The sequence below is a fragment of the Amia ocellicauda genome, chromosome 1 (assembly GCF_036373705.1).
Source record: "Amia ocellicauda isolate fAmiCal2 chromosome 1, fAmiCal2.hap1, whole genome shotgun sequence".
Classification (NCBI taxonomy): Eukaryota; Metazoa; Chordata; class Actinopteri; order Amiiformes; family Amiidae; genus Amia; species Amia ocellicauda.
In genome coordinates this window covers 45,001-55,000 of record NC_089850.1, presented here as the reverse complement: position 1 = coordinate 55,000, position 10,000 = coordinate 45,001, and positions in this window count along the sequence as shown.

The following is a 10,000-nucleotide window of genomic DNA, read 5'->3' as shown; positions in this document are numbered from 1 at the left end:
GTCTCCCCGGCGGTTAAACTAGGACATGCGCAGGCTTTAATGACGGCAAACGCCAAGTACCCGATCGAAAGAGTCTATATGAAAGTCCACAGTATCCCCGCCGGGACACGGGTGATGAACCAGGAAAATCTGTTTCTAGGACAGCTCCCAAAACAGGTTATTATAGGTCTCGTGGATAATGATGCATTTACCGGGGTTTACAACAAGAACCCCTTTAACTTTAAACATTATAACGCAGAATTTATAGCACTGTACGTCGATGGTTTGCAGGTTCCATCCAGACCTTTTCAACCTGACTTTGAAAACGGCAACGCGGTTCGTGAATATTACAGTCTAGTACTGGCTACGGGTCGCCATCTCAAGGATCAACCTCTGCTGATCGATCGCCGGGAATACTGCAGCGGTTACACCCTGTACGGTTTCAACCTGACCCCTGACGAAGAGTGTGGACAACATTTTTCACTGATGAAGACGGGCAATATGCGTTTGGAGATGCGTTTCAAGCAGCCTCTACCACGCACTGTAAATATGGTCGTGTATGCTGTGTTTGACAACATTATTGAGGTGAATCAGAGGAGAAACGTTCTGTATGATTATTATTAAAATGAACACCAGAGAGCTCAACCACATCATGAATGCCCTGGCCGGCTCACGGAAAGTGTTTCAAGGAGTCTACGCCTGCGACCAGCTGCCTAAATTTAAGATCAAGAATTTACCTGCAATGTACATAATCAACACACACCCTAAAAATATGCCCGGAGAACATTGGCTGGCTATTTATCTAAGGGAGGACCGCCGTGGGGAATTTTTTGATTCCTATGGAAACCCCCCGGATTTCAAACCTTTCCCTCGGAAGATCAATAACTTTCTGCTCAACAACTGTCAAGAAACCATTTACAGCGGTCGTCAAGTACAAAGTCTTCAGACCTTCACTTGTGGTCAACACTGTGTGTTTTTCTTATATCATAGATCTAAAGGAAGGTCATACCCCGATATTATGTCCTTGTACAGTGAGGATTTAGGCCAAAATGATAAAAAAGTGGCAGAGTTTGTCAGGACACTGTGGACCCCCCCTTATAACACAATTACTTACGACCCTAGCCAGCCATGTATACAGATGGGGTGTTCTTGTGAGGATTTTAAAAGATGTCATGCGTGTTAAAGTGAAAAAATAATGAAAACAGCCTTTGAATCATTAGTTTTGTTTTTATTCAACACAAATCTTATACAAAGCAGGGTTATGTTATAAATAAATGTACAACATTTGAAAATAAAAATAAAAAATAAAAAAAATTGTTTGTCGGTTCCTTATTTACAGGGGAGACAAATAAAAACATGAGATTAATAAGCTTCCCAACGATGGATAGATCCTGAGGATGGTTGCTCAGCACGGTCAGAGTAATGAGATATCGGCGTCAGATCAGTCGCCACCTCTTTACACAGACGGATTTTTTGTCGTGTTTCCTGGTTAGGGACTGTTGATTGGGGCATGTTCAGACAGGCCATCGCCTGTAGGAAAGCATTCCAGCCTACAGGTCGGCGACTATCGGGTACCTTATTAGTGCTAGTGACACTCTTCAACAAATCAAACATGTGTGAACCTTTGATCAGTTGTCCTTTAAATACAAATTCACCCTGTTCATTCCAAGTCGTTACCCGCGGTTTCTGAACCATTTTGTGCAGAATATATTCTGCATGTCTTTTGCTTCTGGCCGGCATGTTTCTCAAAACATCCGTTACAACATCTCCCTCTGAACTCTCAACAGGTTCGGGCACCGCAACATCTTTATCAACCGAACCCCCCGCATCAGCCCCAGAACCATTTTCTTGAGAGGCCATGGTTAAAGTTAAAATGTTTTGATCTTTTTCACCCTGTCTAACCAGACGGAGGTAGCGCTGTAACGTGTTGCTATACATCTGGGCTTTGGAATACTGATTTAAATCGGCCCTGGCCAGTATAGCTTTCATTTCAGAGTCCAGGTTGTTTTCGGCCGTTTGTCTAATGGGCTCTGGCCCGACAACATTTTTTCTCAGTTTCTCAAGCTGCTCCTGAGGGATCAAAAACATTTTCTGAGCATATTCCATTATTAACCCACTCTGGAAGCTAGAAGACTGGTTAGGAAAGGCACGGCTATGCTCAACAGCGGTCCTATAAAACCTCCGGTTTGATTAATCTTCTTTCTTTTTCTTTTAATAGAATACTTCTTATTAGCGATGATCTTGATAACCGCTTTTTGTTTTTTGAGTTTAGAATGTTGAGAAGGGGTTAGGGGTATATTACCGCGTAAGATGTTAAAAGCTATTTCACACAGGGTCTCGATCAAATCCGAGGGGGCCCCTGCCAGCACAGCTTTCCTATGGCGCGGGCTCCCCTCAAATAACATTTGCAAAAGCGGCAGATTTCTTTTAATCCGAACAGACATTCTTATTTATTTCCTTTTCTTTAGCACATACACTGCCGGCCAATCGGGCGGGCACAAACCTGTTCTGAGGCGAAAGTCTTCTGGGGTTTGTGCTTTTAAGTCCACAATCAAGTACCCGTAGGGTTTTTTGGTGGCATCCTCAAATGCCTCCAAAAAGAACTTGGTCTGGTTAGGGTACATTTGACGAGCCAAGACGGTGACCTGTAGTTTATCTCTGGGGTTTTTAAAAATAATTATATAATTGGCATTTAAATTAATAGTGCGGCTTTTTTTACCTTGAAAAAATAGATTTTGAACTAAATAAATAATACTTAAATTCCTATGATGAGTGTACTTTGTGAAAGCTTTTTCCACTTCACTGTTGTCACCGGCCTGCTCCATCAGGTCATCAAGGATCACTTTACAAGATTAGTTTGTCCGGGCGGGAACAGGTCATCGTCACACAATGAGGCGGGGAGACCTTGCATAAATTTCAGATTATTTTTTTTTGATGCCAAATCATCGTAGAGAGGTTGCCAGCAAGAGTAACACCACACTATGTTGTCAAGAGCTTGGGACACGATTGCGTCCACATCTTCTATGATGTTCTTTATAAGATAGCTCTTACCCGAATTGGAGGGACCGGCTATAATACAGGAGAAAGGGTGTTGAAGTCGGTTATCAAAACCACTGCTAATATCCATAAGGCAGAGTGGTATAATCAGTCTTCAACACTCTTTTATTGTAAACCACCCTGAACCGTTTGTTTAGTGATCTATTTTCCAATGTGTACCCCTTTTTATTGCGATAGATCTGATTTCCGGCTGTAATAATCTCGCGAGGAGGCGCGTCTTTCTCGGTTACAAAACTTTGTACCAGGGTCGTCAGAGACTTGATGTTAATGAGCTTGTTGTTACAATGGTTCAGAGTGAAACCCTTAACTTTCATACAGGTCTTACCCGCAGCCGTTCTGTATGCGTAAGTCTTAGGACCCCCTGAAACAAACTCCACTATGTGGTCCTGAGGATCTAGCTCGCTCGTTAACTCCCCAAGGTAGTCCCCGAGGGGAGGGACCCAATCCCCTGGCCTGGTGACAAAGATTACAGAATCAGTATCATGATAGAGCGTGCGTTCCTGCAGCTGATCCATTAAGTTGTACAGTTCAAGCCGGGCGTAAGCCATGGTAAAAACCGCTATGAAAACATTAACGTTTCCCTGTTTGGTGGGGAAATCTTTAGGGGCCCTCCACTGGACCTGTGCCACGTGGTCATTTAAGAATTGAAAGTGTGATACTGCATGTTGTTTGGAAAACATAAATTCTATAAACTGTTCAGGGGTTTTAATCAAGGTTGTGTTTAGATGGTTATTTCTTTCCCCAAACTTACCCCACAGACTGTTTAAAATCAGTTTGGACATTTGTCTCTTGGCGGGGTTTACAGTTATGTTCCCTGGCTCTAGACGGATCCCTTCCTTTTCAAAATATTGCTGAACGTACCGCTCTTTGGCCGCGGAGTCAACACACCATGAGGGATAGCCCGATGCCTCCTTTTTCCCCTTCAGATGGGTCATAATGTACTCAGCAAAAAGAGTATCAGATTTTTCAGAAAAATGCCAAACCTCATACACCTTACCGACTCTGTAACCTTTCTCCACCGCCTTGTCAAGCTCAATGCTACACCAGACACCCGTCAGCGCTCTCTCGTCATCACTGTGCAGACAAGAGGTATTTTGATTTTCAGTTTCCACACACGTTCTACACAGAGGGAACATCAATTTTCCCGAACACCTGTAAGGCAACACGGGTAAGAACAGCTCGCGAGGAGGGTACATGGTGACTTTGATCAAACCAAAGTACTGTCCGATTTCGAGAAAGTCACGATAAACAATGGTTGGATGCCCCACCGGGTACATTTTGGTCTTGTTGACATAAGGGTACAGACTGGTGAAATCATAGTAATCTACTCTCTCACCCTCCTTTACCTCATAATGTAAACAGAGGGCGTTGGTACGACCCCCAAATAACGCATCCCTGGGCTCTAGACGTTCAGGAAAGTCCAAGGTTTCCATAAACCGTTGTACCCCCACATCCTGTTGCTTCAGGGTCGTCCACGCGTGTTCCCAAATCACCAGCACATTCAAACCATAGGTGTTTTTTAAAGTTTCAATTCGTTCCTGGATATCATAGTACATATCACCACAGAGTTTTTGTGTTACGGGGTTAAAGGTGTTTGGGTCGAAGCACTGAGGACAGCCATGGTAAATACAACCAGCAAACTCATAAGCGGTACGCCGCCCGGACACGTCGCTAAAACCGTCTAAGTAGTAAGGCCCAATTTTGACTTCCCCTTGATTTAAAGCATGTCTGATGAAGATGTTATCCCGGGCACTCAGATATTCCAGCCACTGTATGGAGACAGTCGAAAAGTTCTTTTGTCTAGCACGATAGTTGTCAGAAGTGGTGACCGCTATAGTGTTTTTCTGCAAGAAATTGGATCGATACATTTTCATGCAGAGAGACGCTATGGTCACACTTTGCAAAGGGTCGAGACCCGATGTGTTGATAACCTCGGCGCGGAAACGCAAACAGGCTTCTTTAAGGATCACCACATCATTTTTACAATAAGCGGCCATCTCTTCTCGGAAATCAAAAACACCTCCCTTAACCGTATTGTACCATTTAAAGAATTCCTCCCTCTCATGAGACATCATAGTATCAACCCCATAATAAGAGGCGGGCGGGTAGGACCCTCGATAATTTTGAGTGTCCTTAGTATTAAAAAATGGCAGAACCAACCTTTCTTCTGAGCCTCAAAACCCAGAGCTTTAGGCAAAGCGCTCAATTTCATGGGGAGGAAATTTAACGAGTCTATGTAACGTTGGTTGAAAGCTTCGTCGGTGAAACACATGATCTTGCTACCCTGAGCTATTATTTTTGGGGTCACCCCATTTTCCACCAGATACTTCATCAAAATGTAAGAATCATAACCCTTAGCATTGTGGGCAATAAATGTGTAATTGAGGTATTTTGGACCGCGATACCGCGTAAAGAAATCCCTGACACAACTCTCACCGCTAGCTGACCACTCACAATCCAACATGTCAATACAGTGTATATAATTAGCAACATGGACCCCGTTTTCTTGCCGGCATTCAAAATCAAAAAAGACATACCGGTTGTGCGGCGGCTCCTTTTTAACCGGCTGAATAAAGCACTGGTGTTCAGACCCCGGGGTTAAATCAGCATTACAGATCCTACATCTCGGCTCCAGACATTTGTGTGGTTTAACCTCATGAAAACGGTACTGGAGGCAACACTGCGGGCAATATTTAGTTTGATCACAATAACTCCGTTTTTTAACCCCCTCAGCAGCGGCCCTCTGTACCTTATGTTCGGAAAAACAGAACGCGGAGAGACAAATCCTTAAGCAATCTTAACATCGGATGGTAGGGGCCAAACCCTTACGACATTGCGGATTGAAACAGACGTTACAGTAACCGTCACAGCGGTGCTTAAGCTTATCATTGAAGGCCTTATAACACCAATGACAAACATACGAACAACACAAAAAAGCCGTCAAACTCTTTATTCCAAAGTAATGACTGTCACTTAGGAAGAGAAACAGTGTCTGTGTATGGGTTTCAGGATGTGTCTGAAATTTCACAAATACTTCCTTTACCTCACAACGGTACCACACAACAATTTTTAAAGACAACAACTCCTCAAACATGGTAATGTCTGAAAAGGCAACCATCTGTTGAGAGTTTAAGCCGGCCCTCTGATGAAGCATTAAAGCCTCTTGCATAGCTTGGGGTTCAGGCATGTCGGGGGTGAGTAGTTTTATTAAACTGTAAGCAAAACAGAGCTTATTGTCCCCATTGGAACTCACCACTAATTGCCTGAGCTTGTTCCTAATTATGTCGTTCTTCAAGCATTTCGACAGTCTTCTAAGTGCCCCACCCTCAGGGTTACGAACCACATTCATTACCAGAGACAGACTTTCATCCGCTAAGATGGATGCGTTACTTTGCAATAACGCTTCGATTTTAGCCAGAAATTCATCAACATCTAAATTATCTCCACTCATCATTACAGATAGGTTGCTAAACAAATCATCCCCTCTGAGTTCTAACTGTACAACATCTCGAGGTCTGACCCTTTCAGCAACCTGTTCAAGCATGTTTTGCAAGGCCTCGTGTATGTTGACAAATATTTCTGCATAATTGTCACAATTTAAAAGTTCTGCAAAATTAAAACGCTGAATCATTTCAAAATTGTTATAGGCCGGTCTATCTATAATCACGGGATCACTGGTACTCTTGGCCACATCATCATTTTGAACAAAGCCTTCAACCCCTACATTCTCACAGAGCATGTCCTCCACAACCTTATCAGTCTCAGAACCCTCCACATTCCGAACACCCCCACTGCTGACATCTACAAAACCCCCTTTTTGAGGAGGCTCATTTAAAGCCTGTAAAAGTCCTTCAAAGATATCCAACCGGTTAATGTCAAGACCCTCCTCTATAGTGACGGCTGCTTCTGCCGCCGTACTGTGTTCTAATTGTCTCAAATAATTTATAATAGGGGCAGAATTTGGTCGGGGTAGCGTCTCCAAAGCCTCCACCATTTCAAACAAATCGGGGTGAACTAGGGGTTGAACCTCTATAAGCTCTACCGTTGGGAGGTGGTTATTTAGATCATTGACCATCTGTAACAGGTCGGGGTTCACCGGTAAGTCTGTTAATTCACATTCTATCGGGGGTGATTGGGGGTTATTTAAATCATTTATCATTTGTAATAGTTCCTGGTTCATTGGGACATCAGAGGAGTTCACAACAGGGCCGGGGATGTTCTCTCGGGAAGGTCTTTTTGGGGCCCTAACTTGATCATAATCCTTTAGTTTGTGAGTTCTTTTACCAAGTCCGGACATTTTTTTATTTATTTCTTATTTTTCCAACAACCCACAATAGTAAGGCGTTTTGTATCTATTAAAACATTAAATACTGTACAATTCGTTAGTAAGGGTATTAATAAGGGTGTTTTGTCTCTCTATCACAAGGTTTTGCCCCACTAACACAAGTCTTTGATTTAGTAACAAAGTACGTAGCAACTCATGCCGACCTTCAGGAAGTAGCTCCGGGGGATGGTGTCCTGGCTCAGCTTCAAAGGATGGTCGCTCTGGTAAATCTCGGTCGAAGGAGGCAGGGAGCGAGCGTATACTCACGGACGGAGACCAAGAAGGCCTTTGCGGTGACACCCTGGCCAATCGCGGTGTACTGTTCAGCGTTTCTGTAGCCAAGAAACGGGGATGGGGGGACGATGTTGAAACCAGTCCGTCGTTGGGTGGTGTGTCAACCCTGACTGACGGCGACCCCTGAGGTTGTTGGTTGCCTGTATTTGTTCCGACCGACAATGCGTCGGGCTGAATCTGGGTTGTTGAATTACCCCCAGAAGGCTGTGGCCTGAGTAGATGTTGGGGGGTCTCCAAGACCACCGTGGGGGATCCTCTCGGTGATCTCTCCGGGGAAGATGTTTGATCCCACTTAGACGGGGTAATTGTCCTCAATAGCTCATCCACAGAATGACTATCCCAAGAGTCTTGGGAAGAATAAAAATATACATTACATTTACATCTTTAAACGGCGACAGAAATCAAACTTAAAACAACATATCCAGGACCTTCAAAACCTTTAGCTTTTTTAGACCTTTGAAAATAGGCTTAGACATTCACTACAACGCCTTATTATTTACAGACAATATATTTATTAGGACTTGATAATAAATGTAAAACAGAGAAGCCTCTGTAAATAAACGGTTTCTTAAATGTTTCTTTAAAAACTGTAATATTGTTAATAAAACTTTTTATACACACACACACCACATTTCATTTTTAAACGAACCTTCCAAGTGTAAACGCTTCCTGATCCCGGGACTTCCTGTTTCACAAACGTTTTCACGATCTGTTTAAATATTAAATACAATGAACACCTTCAAGCCTTTTCCTACAGCCACTTTAAAACAGAAGTATAATTGCGGAAGATAAGCCAAACAACTTACTAAAACCTTTCGGACAGCTTTACTTCCTAACCAGACGGTAGGACAATCGGTCATTTCTAAACACATGCCCCAGAAATAAGCCTAGACCTGTCCGGACTTCTAAAGATCTTTCCCAGAACCCCCCGCCCTACAGGAAATGGGCACCCATCGCTTAAATATTAGCCCTCAACGGGCAAACAAAGCCCTTTTAAAAACATTAAAGTTTGAAAGATCTTACTTACCTCCAAAGAATAATCGTTTCTTATGTTTTTCAGCTGGTTTAGCTTTTTGCACTTCTGTGGAGGTAAGAGACATGTTTAACCTTTAACCACCCCGCTTTATAAAAAGCTTTAACCTCTTACAAGCGGCAGATATATACTCACCGCTATCAGATACAGGGGCTGACGGCCTTTCAGATTCTTGAAAGGTTACGGTTCTCGAAGGTAAAACGAAACAAGACCTCGATGTGGAAGGCCTTTCGTTGTCTCGAACCACGTTTCTTAATACTGTTAGAAAGGATAATTTTTTAAAATTAACAAAACGGGCCTCAAACATCTTACAGAAACGTTATACAAACAAACAGGGGTTTAGTTCTTACCCGGTCGGCAGACAGCCTGTCTAGGGACAACCACTTCTCTTGGTCGATCCTCGGAGACATTAATCACAGGCCTTTCCATAGTTTCTGTGTAATTAAAGAGACCGGCATTAATATATATTAAAACGTTTTCATAACTCTAATGAGCCGCTTCAAAACCACACACACACCCATACATAAGAACCCATGAGCGCAAACACAAAAATCTTACCGTCGTTGTTCCAGATGATATCCTCAGCGTTGGGAATTAACTCCTGTTGACTGGCTGAAAAATAATTTTACAGAACTTAAAACAGATGTTATAACCTTATTTACAATACATGCCCACAACACGCTCTGAGTCAATGAAAATAATCTGAAGACTTACCTAAAAACTCGTTTAAATCGAAGTCGTTGATGTTGTTTCCGGACATTGTTGATCTTTAGGCTTAAATCGAAAGGTCAGTACGAGTCTGTCGAGCTGAAGACCAGACCTTCATACTTATACTGATGGCCAGATGCCGGATCTGCTTGTAAGGCATTGTTCTGGGCTGGCCTTTGTGCCATCCTGTTACCAATTAACATATCAAAAACAACCAATAAAATGACCCTGCATCAAATTTCAAATAGAAACCAAGATGGCGACGATCTCTCTCCTCTCTACTCTAAACTTTTATTAGAACCTTTTGGTCTCTCAAAAAACATTTTTAAGCATCAAGACCTATAGTCAATAAACACTAAGAATATTTCAGGCCTTTATACGTGCTAAAAAACAACCTGAGCCAAGAAAATAACTATAAAGATCTAAATAAGTAGCGCTTTTACAGCGATTTTGTTTTTTTTGTTTTTTTTTTAATAGCGATGCTTTGTTTGGTATTAAACAAGTCACAAACTACTCAGAACAGCGTTTATCCCCGCAAAAGAGATATTTGGGTTTATTTTACAAAGCTTATAAATTATATAGTTTAAAAGTATTCTGAATGTTTT